We start from the raw sequence: 8,780 nt of genomic DNA, 5'->3' as shown, positions 1-8,780 counted from the left end.
GTCTCTCTCCTGTGTGGATTGCCTGATGTTTAACAAGGTCTGACCTCTGTATGAAACTTTTTCCACAGTCTAAGCATTTATGGGGTCTCTCTCGTATTTGGCTTATCTGGTGTGTAATTAGTGCTGACTTCCAATTCAAACATTTCCTGCACTCAAGGGACTGATAGGGTTTCTCTCCCGAGTGGCCTCTCCCATGGTTATTGAGGTCTGAGCGGTTATTGAAGCTTTCTCCACAGTCCAAGCATTGAAGGGGTTTCTGACCAGTATGGAGTGTCTGATGTGTCACAAGGTGTGATCTCAAAATGAATCCTTTCCCACATTCGAGGCATGGATAGGGTTTTTCTTCCTTGGGATTTGTCTGCTGGGCTGTGGGATCCTTGTCTCCTGCCCAACATTGAATGGATTCATCCACTTTCTTCTTTGGGTGTTTTCCCAGCAGCCTCTCTGACCTGTGCCTATTTCCCCAGGCGTCTCCCTCTTCCAAGCACTGGAAAAAATTCCCTTCAGCTCTTCGCACAAAGGTCCCCTGTGGTTCCATTTCCCCAGGAACATGCTCATGATGATTCCCCTCCTCCTTCTCACTCACTCTGTCATCATCTGCTGGGAGAGAGACAATCCAGACAGGAGTCATTGTGCTGGGGAGAAAGAGGAATAGCACAGAGCGAAAACCCAACATGCTAATACTGTGAAGACTGAGTAATTGGATTCTGCCTCCACTTCCCACCCAAACACTCAGAGGGATGGAAAGATGGGAAGGAAACTCCTGCAGCTAACAGGACGGGTGGAAAGCTGTGAGTGATATCTACTGACTACAGCTCTGTTCTGCTGACTACAGCTCTGTTCGGTGAGATGAGGAAGAACTGAGGGCTTTTACTCATACCACAATTTGGGGATTCTCAACTTTTTCCTTCATTAGCCAGATGGTTTCAATGTCAGTCCTCACCTGTGCGGGTGCCTCTCGAGATCTCTCTTTCCTCCGAGGCCTGGAGATTGGGCACCCAAGGCTCTTCCCCTCGTTCCAGTCGGGCGATCAGCTCAGGTTTGGGAATGGGAAATCCTGCGCAGGAGTGAAATCAGACCAGATGAGGGTAAATGGAGTATCAAGAAAGTGTCTTTCATAAAGGGCATTCCATGTCCCGGTGCTGTGCTGGGAGAATCTGGAATCCAAGAGGACGGGAACATGGTCACTGAGCCCCCTTGAAGTAGGGAGACGTCTGGGGAGGTGGGGAGAATTGTTACGCCCTCACTAGCAGTTCCCAGGATCTGTGCACTTTGAGGGCTTTGCTGATGCACACACAGCTCTAGAGTTAAACCCCTGCCTATTTCTAAACCTGCAGAGCCCTCCCTATTGCTGGAGTAATTCCCAAGGAGGCAGGTGAAAAGGGATTCTCAGTGTGAATGAGAAACAATATAGACAATACATGGCTTCTCCCGCTTGAAAGCTGGAGGGGTGGGGATGGTTTAGCACGTCCATTAGGTTTGACACCCGTATCCCATTGGTGAGGGTATGGAGATGCACGTCTCTCTCACACGGCAGCTGTGGATTATAGAACCCATTCCCCTTCAATCTAACTGACCAGGGAAGAACCTGACCAGATGCAGCAATGCAGGCCCTACACTTTCTAATAACTGAGGGGATGGGAATCCCTTACCCAGCGAGGTCACCGTCTCGTAGTTCTCCTGCATGACGTCCCTGTAGAGGGCCCTCTGAGCGGGGTCCAGCAGAGCCCCCTGCCCCTGGGTGAAATACACAGCCACATCCTCGAAGGTCACCGGCATCTGAAACAACAAGAGTCCCCCACTCAGCGCCTGCTGCCCCAGCCACAATCCCACTAGTCACGGGAAAGGAAGAAAGAAAAAATAAAATCATCTCGGAAGCTCTGGGAGGACCAGAGTAGCAGAATTCCTCTCTCACTCTGCTCAGAGCACCAGGAGTCTTCATGGGGTGTGGAGAAGGTGAGAGCTCCTTGGCCCCCCAGCAGATGGAGCAGGGCAGGGTCTTCTCATTTCCCACATGCCTGCCAGCCACAGGCTGATATGGGAAGCAGAGCCCTGAGCCGGGGACAGGGACAGAAATCTCAACAACTTCCCTTCATATTTCACAGCAGCCCCTGGCTAGTGGGTTCAGGCTCCAGCACTGGGAGTCTGGAAAATGTTCCCAGGCCTGTCCAAGGGAGTTGTGTCCTATTTGAGAAATGGGGGAGTCTCCCCCCACACTGTCAATGGACCTGCTCAGAAAATCAGCAGGTTTATCACATCCTGTCTCCTCCCTGCTTCATCCTGTGTCTTTCCTGCCCCTACCGCTCTACAACACCCCTCCTACAGCTCCCTGCAAATCCCCTTCCTGAGCTGGCTCCATCACAGACATTTCCCTTCCCTGTCCTCTGGAAGATGGGACGAGCTGGAGCGAAATCTGGACGTGATTCCTCAGCCTGTCAGGGTGAGAGGGGCGATTGGGGAGGTTACAGCGGGGGCTTGAGTCCATGTCACACCCCGATTCCCCCCAGACTCTCTCCCTGCAGACAGACGCTCTGGACTCTGCCATGCTGCCAGGTCAGGCCCCTCCCAGCAGAACTAAACCCACCGGGGACACTTTTAAATCCTCCCAGTAACAGCATCTCTGCGCCAAATGGTAGAAAAAGAGCAGAACCAAAAGAGGCACTTTAGGAGCTCCCCATGATATTATCGTGTAACCCCCTCTAGCTACCCCCCTTCTCCCCAGGTAGTGCGGGGTTCAGCAGAGTCAGCAACTGGCTTTTCTTCTCTCAGCTCCTCCCCTTGTTCCCAGGAGAGCTGACTGCCCCGGGGGTGCAGGGAATGGATCTGGGCAGGGCTGGGAGCTGGGAACCTCCCTCCCCACTTCTTGCTCCTGCTGCCCTTCAAGTCTCTCCGCTCTCCCTTTTTATCTTCTTCCCTCGCCCTGGGAGAACGGGCGACTGCCCCATTGTCGTGGGCCTTTGCTCTCATTGGGCAGCTCAGCCACTGACACTGCTAACAGGGGTTTGAACCTGGCTGTGTCCATGGGGGCAGCAGCTCTGGGACTCGCAGACTCACAGGGAACCCCCTCCCCATGTAGGCCAAACTCACCAGCCAGTCCCTGAAAGGGGCCTTTAGTGCAGAGTCACTTTCCTGCCCGGCCCCAGCCCTTTCCCCCGGGTCTCTCCATCACCTGCAGGCTCCAGCTGAGGAGCTGGTGTCGGAAGAGCCAGGAGCTGCCCCTGGGACTGGTCCCAGCCACCGGAGAAAGTTCCCACCTAGGCTGGGCACAGAGGGGTTTAACAGAGGTCTCTCCTCTGCTGGGTAAGAAGCAGCATCTCAATCTGGAGTCCCCAGTCAAAATGGAGGAGGCAGCTTCTGACGCAGGGAGCTCAACTCCAGAGCTCTAATAACATGAGCAGGGAGAGAGACACATGCCAGCCTCCTCCTCTCCCTTAGCAATAACCAGAGCCCTTTGGTGGTAGCAGATAAGGATGAGTCTCTCTGTCCTGCCTCTGCAGCCACCAGGGACAAGGAGGCAGAGGCTGATCTCATTGGCCCATCTGCACTCAACCCCTGGCACAACCAGCAGTTACTCCGGTCTGACAAGGGATCTGGCTGAGATCTGAATCCCGCCCAGAAATCAAACCAGGACCTCAAGCAGCCCCAAACACTCAGGAGATAGACCCAAAATCAGGAGTGTCTCTTTTTTATTTTTAAATCAAATAATAAATTGGAAGCAGGATGTGTGGGGAGGGTAGGAGGCTGCCTGTGGATATTTGCCTTGTAGCATCTGAGCTCTGAGGGGATAGTCTCCTCACCTCACAAGCCTGTTTGACCAGTTCCAGGGAAAAAATTCCCCACTGGCTGCTGGGTGGGGAAGCCCTTCACTCTCTCCTACCCCATGGGGCGGGGCAGCTGCCTTGTGTCTCTCCCTTCTTCATCTGCTCTTGCTCTCACATTCTCCCTCCAGCCTCCCCTCCCCACATCCCCTTTCCCTCGCAGTGATCCCCCGCAACTCTTCCCTTTATTCCAGCCTCGTACCCCTCAGCCCCATAATTCTCCTCCTACAGCCTGACTCTCCTGCATCGCCCCATCCTCCCTGTCCCCCATCCTGCCCCCTGCATTCCCATCATCCCTCTCCTGTCACCTAACGTATCCCTCTTCCCCCCTCCTGCAGCCCGGGTGGAAAACAGGAGGCACGGCTCCCGGGGGGGGTGGGGGTGAAGGTCTCTCTTACCTTCCCTCCAAGCAGTGCCCTCCCTGGGAGCAGGTGCTGAGGCCTGGGAAGGGGGCCCTGGCCAGGCTGGGGTCACTGCACTGGGAGAGGCTCCTGAGTAGCAGCGGGAAAGTTCCTGCCTTACAATATAAACCTCTCCTGTCAGCAGCCAGGAATGGGGATTCCGCACAGCAGTGACCAGTTACTGCAGTAACTGCGATTCACTTCCTGCTGCTGGGAATGAGGGACCCCACTGATTACTCCCACATCACTCCAGCTCCTTTTGGGCTCTAGCCATAAACCCATTAAACTGAAACCTCCCTGCCCCAGACCCTGCCCCTCAGAGCCTCCACATGCCCTGACCACAGCACTATGGGGGCATCATCCATAAAAGCCACCAAGTCAATGGGACAACAGAAAGGAGACATTCTGATCCCAGGGAGGGGGGAGAAGGGGCGTGTCTATGGAGACCCACAATTGTTCCAGAGAGTCCCCAATATCAACCGGGATTCGGGGTGAAGGGGTCCTGGTCCTAAAGAGGCTGCCCAGAACATCAGGGGACTCATTTCACAGTGCCACTGACTATGTGTGCGATTCGCTTTGTTAAGAGATTAGATCAGGCAGCAGTTTGTCAGAGATGGTCTCTGGTCTCCACACGAGGCTCGCTGGCTACTAGCTACTCCTGGGGGAGTTCTGCACTATTGCATGCGTGCATAATTAATGAGTCGTGCATATTTTTATTTTTTTGCGAAGAAAAAGCTTCTGCCAAAATGTTGCGGCAGTTCCAAATTTTTGCCCATCAGAGGGCGCTGTGACACAAGAACAGCAGGAGTTCCCAGCAGAAAATATCTTATGCAGTCCCACCTTTTTCCACCAGAGGGTGCTGTGGCAATAGAACACAGCAGCAGCTCCCAGCCAGCTAGGGAAGAGAAAGAGCATGCCTTCTTCACAGCGCCTGTCAGGCCAGGTCAGGAGACAGGGGCTATGGGGAAACAGACAGCATGGAGTGCTGAGGGGGGGGGTGTCAGACAGGGGCTCATAAGGACTAGTGGGAGAGGACAGACTGTGGCAGGGGCTGAATGGGATTGGAGGCACAGGGCCTCAGAGGGGAGGAAGGTGCAGGGCCACATGGTGATGGGGGAGGGGGTGCAGTGCTACACAGGGACAGAGGGTGGCTGAGTGTGGGCACAGAGACACATAGGGACAGGGGGTGGCTGAGTGGGGGCACAGAGCCATATGGGGATGGGGGAGGTGGTGTAGGGGCACATGGGGATGGGAGGAGTGGGTGTCTGAGGGGGTGGAGGAACACATGTGGACAGGGGGTGCAAGGACACATGGGGGTGCAGGAAAACATGGGGACGGGGCAGATGTGTGACTGAATGGGAGAGGCTAGGGGTCAGCCAGGGTCTGCATGGGGGAAGCTCCCTGACAATCCCTCCCCGCCTCCCAAAAAAATCTGTTCCATGCTTTACCCACCCATACCCCCAAACTCTCCAAAGCTCCTTCCCAGCAATTTACTTCCCTCTCCTTCAGCTCCTCCATTACCCCTGACTCCCCCAAGCCTTTGCATTGCTTCTGAGGGGTGCGGGAAATACGGTTCTGTATTGTAGTTTAAATGAATTATTACTCAGAGTTCTGTATTAATATGCCTAGTAAGGAATCCATTTGTCAAAAAACATTTCCTGAATCTTTTTGTTCTCTGTATTGTTACAGACATACTTGCAGACTGGTATTTTGAAATAAATTCCCAAAATAATTGAAACTGGCAGGATTATTATGTTATTGTGATGAATAAAATATGCAGAATTTTGCAGAATTTTAAAATATTGTGCACAGAATTTTTAATTTTTTGTTGCAGAATTTTTAATTTTTTTGGAGCAGAATTCCCCCAGGAGTAACTAGCCCTGGGCCTAATTTACAAGGCCAATGCCCCTAACTCGGGCAACAAAGTTGTCACTTGTCAGTGCTTTGCAGCCAAGTTCCCTCTGGTGATTTGCAGGGCCAAATTAACCTGTCACTGGGCTCTAGACAAAACCCCCTTATGTCTGCCCCAGCCAGGGTGCCACTCATGGAACTGTCCCTCCTAGGCCACTGTGGGTATTTGTAGGGCTGCATAACCCATCACTGGGCTGTAGGCAAAACCTCTCACATCCACCCCACCTCCGGGACTCCCCGCTGGCGTTACAGCACAAACGGCAGCCAGCACAATTTTCTAGTGGTAGCCGTTACCGATTTCTAAGTCCAGATGTTCCAGAGAAGTTAGCAGGGTGCATGCTCGGAGGCAGAAACTAAGGTTCCCCAGGTAACTTTTACCCTGAAAATATAGCTACTGCTGAGTGAACCTTGGCACCTATGGGGTTCGTCAAGAGTTTTGTATGGCTCTGTGGAGCCTAAACTGGGATGTAGGCACCTAATCCCAGATTTATGTGCCTAGCCTGGGGTTTGGGTGCCTGTGAGCCATTGTGAATCCAGCCCACAGTCTCTGTAATGTGGTCGTATGTAGCAGAAGCACCTGGGTTCATCGGATGTGAAGAACGTCAGGGTCTCCTTCCTTTCACAACACTACAGTCAGTGTTGTCTGCAAACCCTTCCCACACAGCATCTACAAGCATGCTCTTGCGCCGAGCAGCCCACTGATATCCCAAAGTGTGACAAAGTGGGAATGGTCTTAATGTTCTCTTGGAATACTGTGTGCGTGCCTCAGTTTCCCTGATGTGTTACTCAAGCATCGAGGTGGTGGGACAAGGGTGTGTGATCATTGTGAAGACCCCTAGAGGGCAGGGGTGACTGCAGACTGGTTTCCTGGGCACAGAGAATGGCTGAACACTCTGTATCCTGGTAAGTGGTGGCCAGAACCGTCCTCTGCAAGGAGTCAGGCAAAGGTGTTGGAGAACAAAGAGAGGGGGGAGGCCAGGTGACCTGTTTGCCCAGGAAAGAGACAATGCACGGAGAAGGGCAGCTGGGCGTGACTGAGGATGTGGGGCTGGAAGCGGGTCAGTCTCCTGGTTTGGGACTCAACGAGGAAAGCCCAGGGCTCTGAATCCCCCCCCCCCCCCCGCAAGATGGACTTTGCTGAATGCTCCTGATTTCTGTGCGACACGCTCTGTTCTACGCTGTGTTCCCAACGATTAACAAACCCTTCTGTTTTCCAAGCTGGCTGGGAGTCACTGCTGACTGCGGAGCTGGGGTGTATGGCCCCTTTAAGGGGCACGGTGTAAGGCTTCTCCAAGTGTCTCATCCAGAGGGACTCCCTGCAGGGAGCTCACAGTGTGAACAGGGGTGCTGCACGCTCCAATGTCAGACCCAGGCGCTGAAGCCAAGGAGGCTTCTTGCCCTGGTGCCAGTGTGCCCTGAGGGGAGACACACTCAGAGCAGTCCCAGAGCACCGAGACTGGGACTCTGACACAGGGCTGACAAACACAGATCTCCCGTCCAAGCTCTGACTGCCTCAGCTATCAGGTGAATAAAGAGGGAGCGGCCTGCCAGGTGGTTTGTCTCCAAAACTTCCTATACAGCTTTGGAAACAACTACAGAGCATGTCTAGTAACTACAGCCACAGCCTATTTCTGGATGCTTTTGAACCAGGAGATCAGCCCCGCACTCTGCACCTGTGCTGAGACACACCATCATGTTATGTGAGCTGAAAATACTTTTGCTACACCTGTCAGCGTGCATCCTCACAGCTATCGCAGCCACAGACTCATAGATTCTAGGGCTGGAAGGGACCTGGAGAGGCCATCGGGTCCAGTCCCCTGCCCTCATGGCAGGACCAAATATTGTCTAGCCATCCCTGATAGACGTTTATCTAACCTACTCTTAAATATCTCCAGAGATGGAGATTCCACAACCTCTCTAAGAGTTTATTCCAGTGTTTAACCACCCTGACAGTTAGGAACTTTTTCCTAATGTCCAACCTAAACCTCCCATGCTGCAGTTTAAACCCATTGCTTCTTGTTCTATCCTTAGAGGCTAAGATGAACAAGTTTTCTCCCACCTCCTTATGACACCCTTTTAGATACCTGAAAACTGCTATCATGTCCCCTCTCAGTCTTCTCTTTTCCAAACTAAACAAACCCAATTCTTTCAGCCTTCCTCCATAGGTCATGTTCTCTAGACCTTTAATCATTCTTGTTGCTCTTCTCTGGACCCTCTCCAATTTCTCCACATCTTTCTTGAAATGTGGTGTCCAGAACTGGACACAATACTCCAGTTGAGGCCTAACCAGCGCAGAGTAGAGCAGAAGAATGACTTCTCGTGTCTTGCTCACAACACATCATCGATATAACCATCCTCATGTAAGACAGGGGTAACAGACAATGCTGTCTAAGTTACATTTTCCTGGCAGTGTATAGCATGTGCTGAGCAAGCATCTAAAGGCTGAGATCAAAGAGGAATCTTTACATTTTAAAGCACCAAAACTGTGAATCAATTGGTTCATTCTCATGGGACAAGAGTGCCCCCACTTTGTCTAAGTTGCTTATAAAGGGGATCCCTGCACAGCAGGATTTACCATCACTATCCGGCCTTTATTCTCCTGCTCAGGACAGATGTCCTAACCTGCGCAGGGCAGGGAGAAGGAGCCAGA

At 52.6% G+C, this 8,780-nt stretch overlaps 1 long non-coding RNA gene across 2 annotated transcripts; it reads right to left on the bottom strand.

Annotated features, from left to right (window-relative positions):
• Nucleotides 1-6: 6 nt before the first annotated feature.
• Nucleotides 7-1,680, bottom strand: LOC113405911. Of its 2 annotated transcripts, none has more exons than XR_003369581.1 (3): nt 1,653-1,680; nt 944-1,057; nt 7-600 (listed from the first exon to the last, which is right to left on the bottom strand). It is a non-coding gene; the product is annotated as an uncharacterized LOC113405911 (long non-coding RNA). The 2 variants fall into 2 exon arrangements; XR_003369582.1 differs by having other exon boundaries at nt 7-597.
• Between the last annotated feature and the right edge of the window lie 7,100 nt (nt 1,681-8,780).

This window comes from Terrapene carolina, unplaced genomic scaffold, assembly GCF_002925995.2.
Source record: "Terrapene carolina triunguis isolate 2854851 unplaced genomic scaffold, T_m_triunguis-2.0 Scaffold51575, whole genome shotgun sequence".
NCBI classification, from domain to species: domain Eukaryota; kingdom Metazoa; phylum Chordata; order Testudines; family Emydidae; genus Terrapene; species Terrapene triunguis.
The sequence above is the reverse complement of the archived record's forward strand: the minus strand, read 5'-3'. Positions and strand labels throughout refer to the sequence as shown.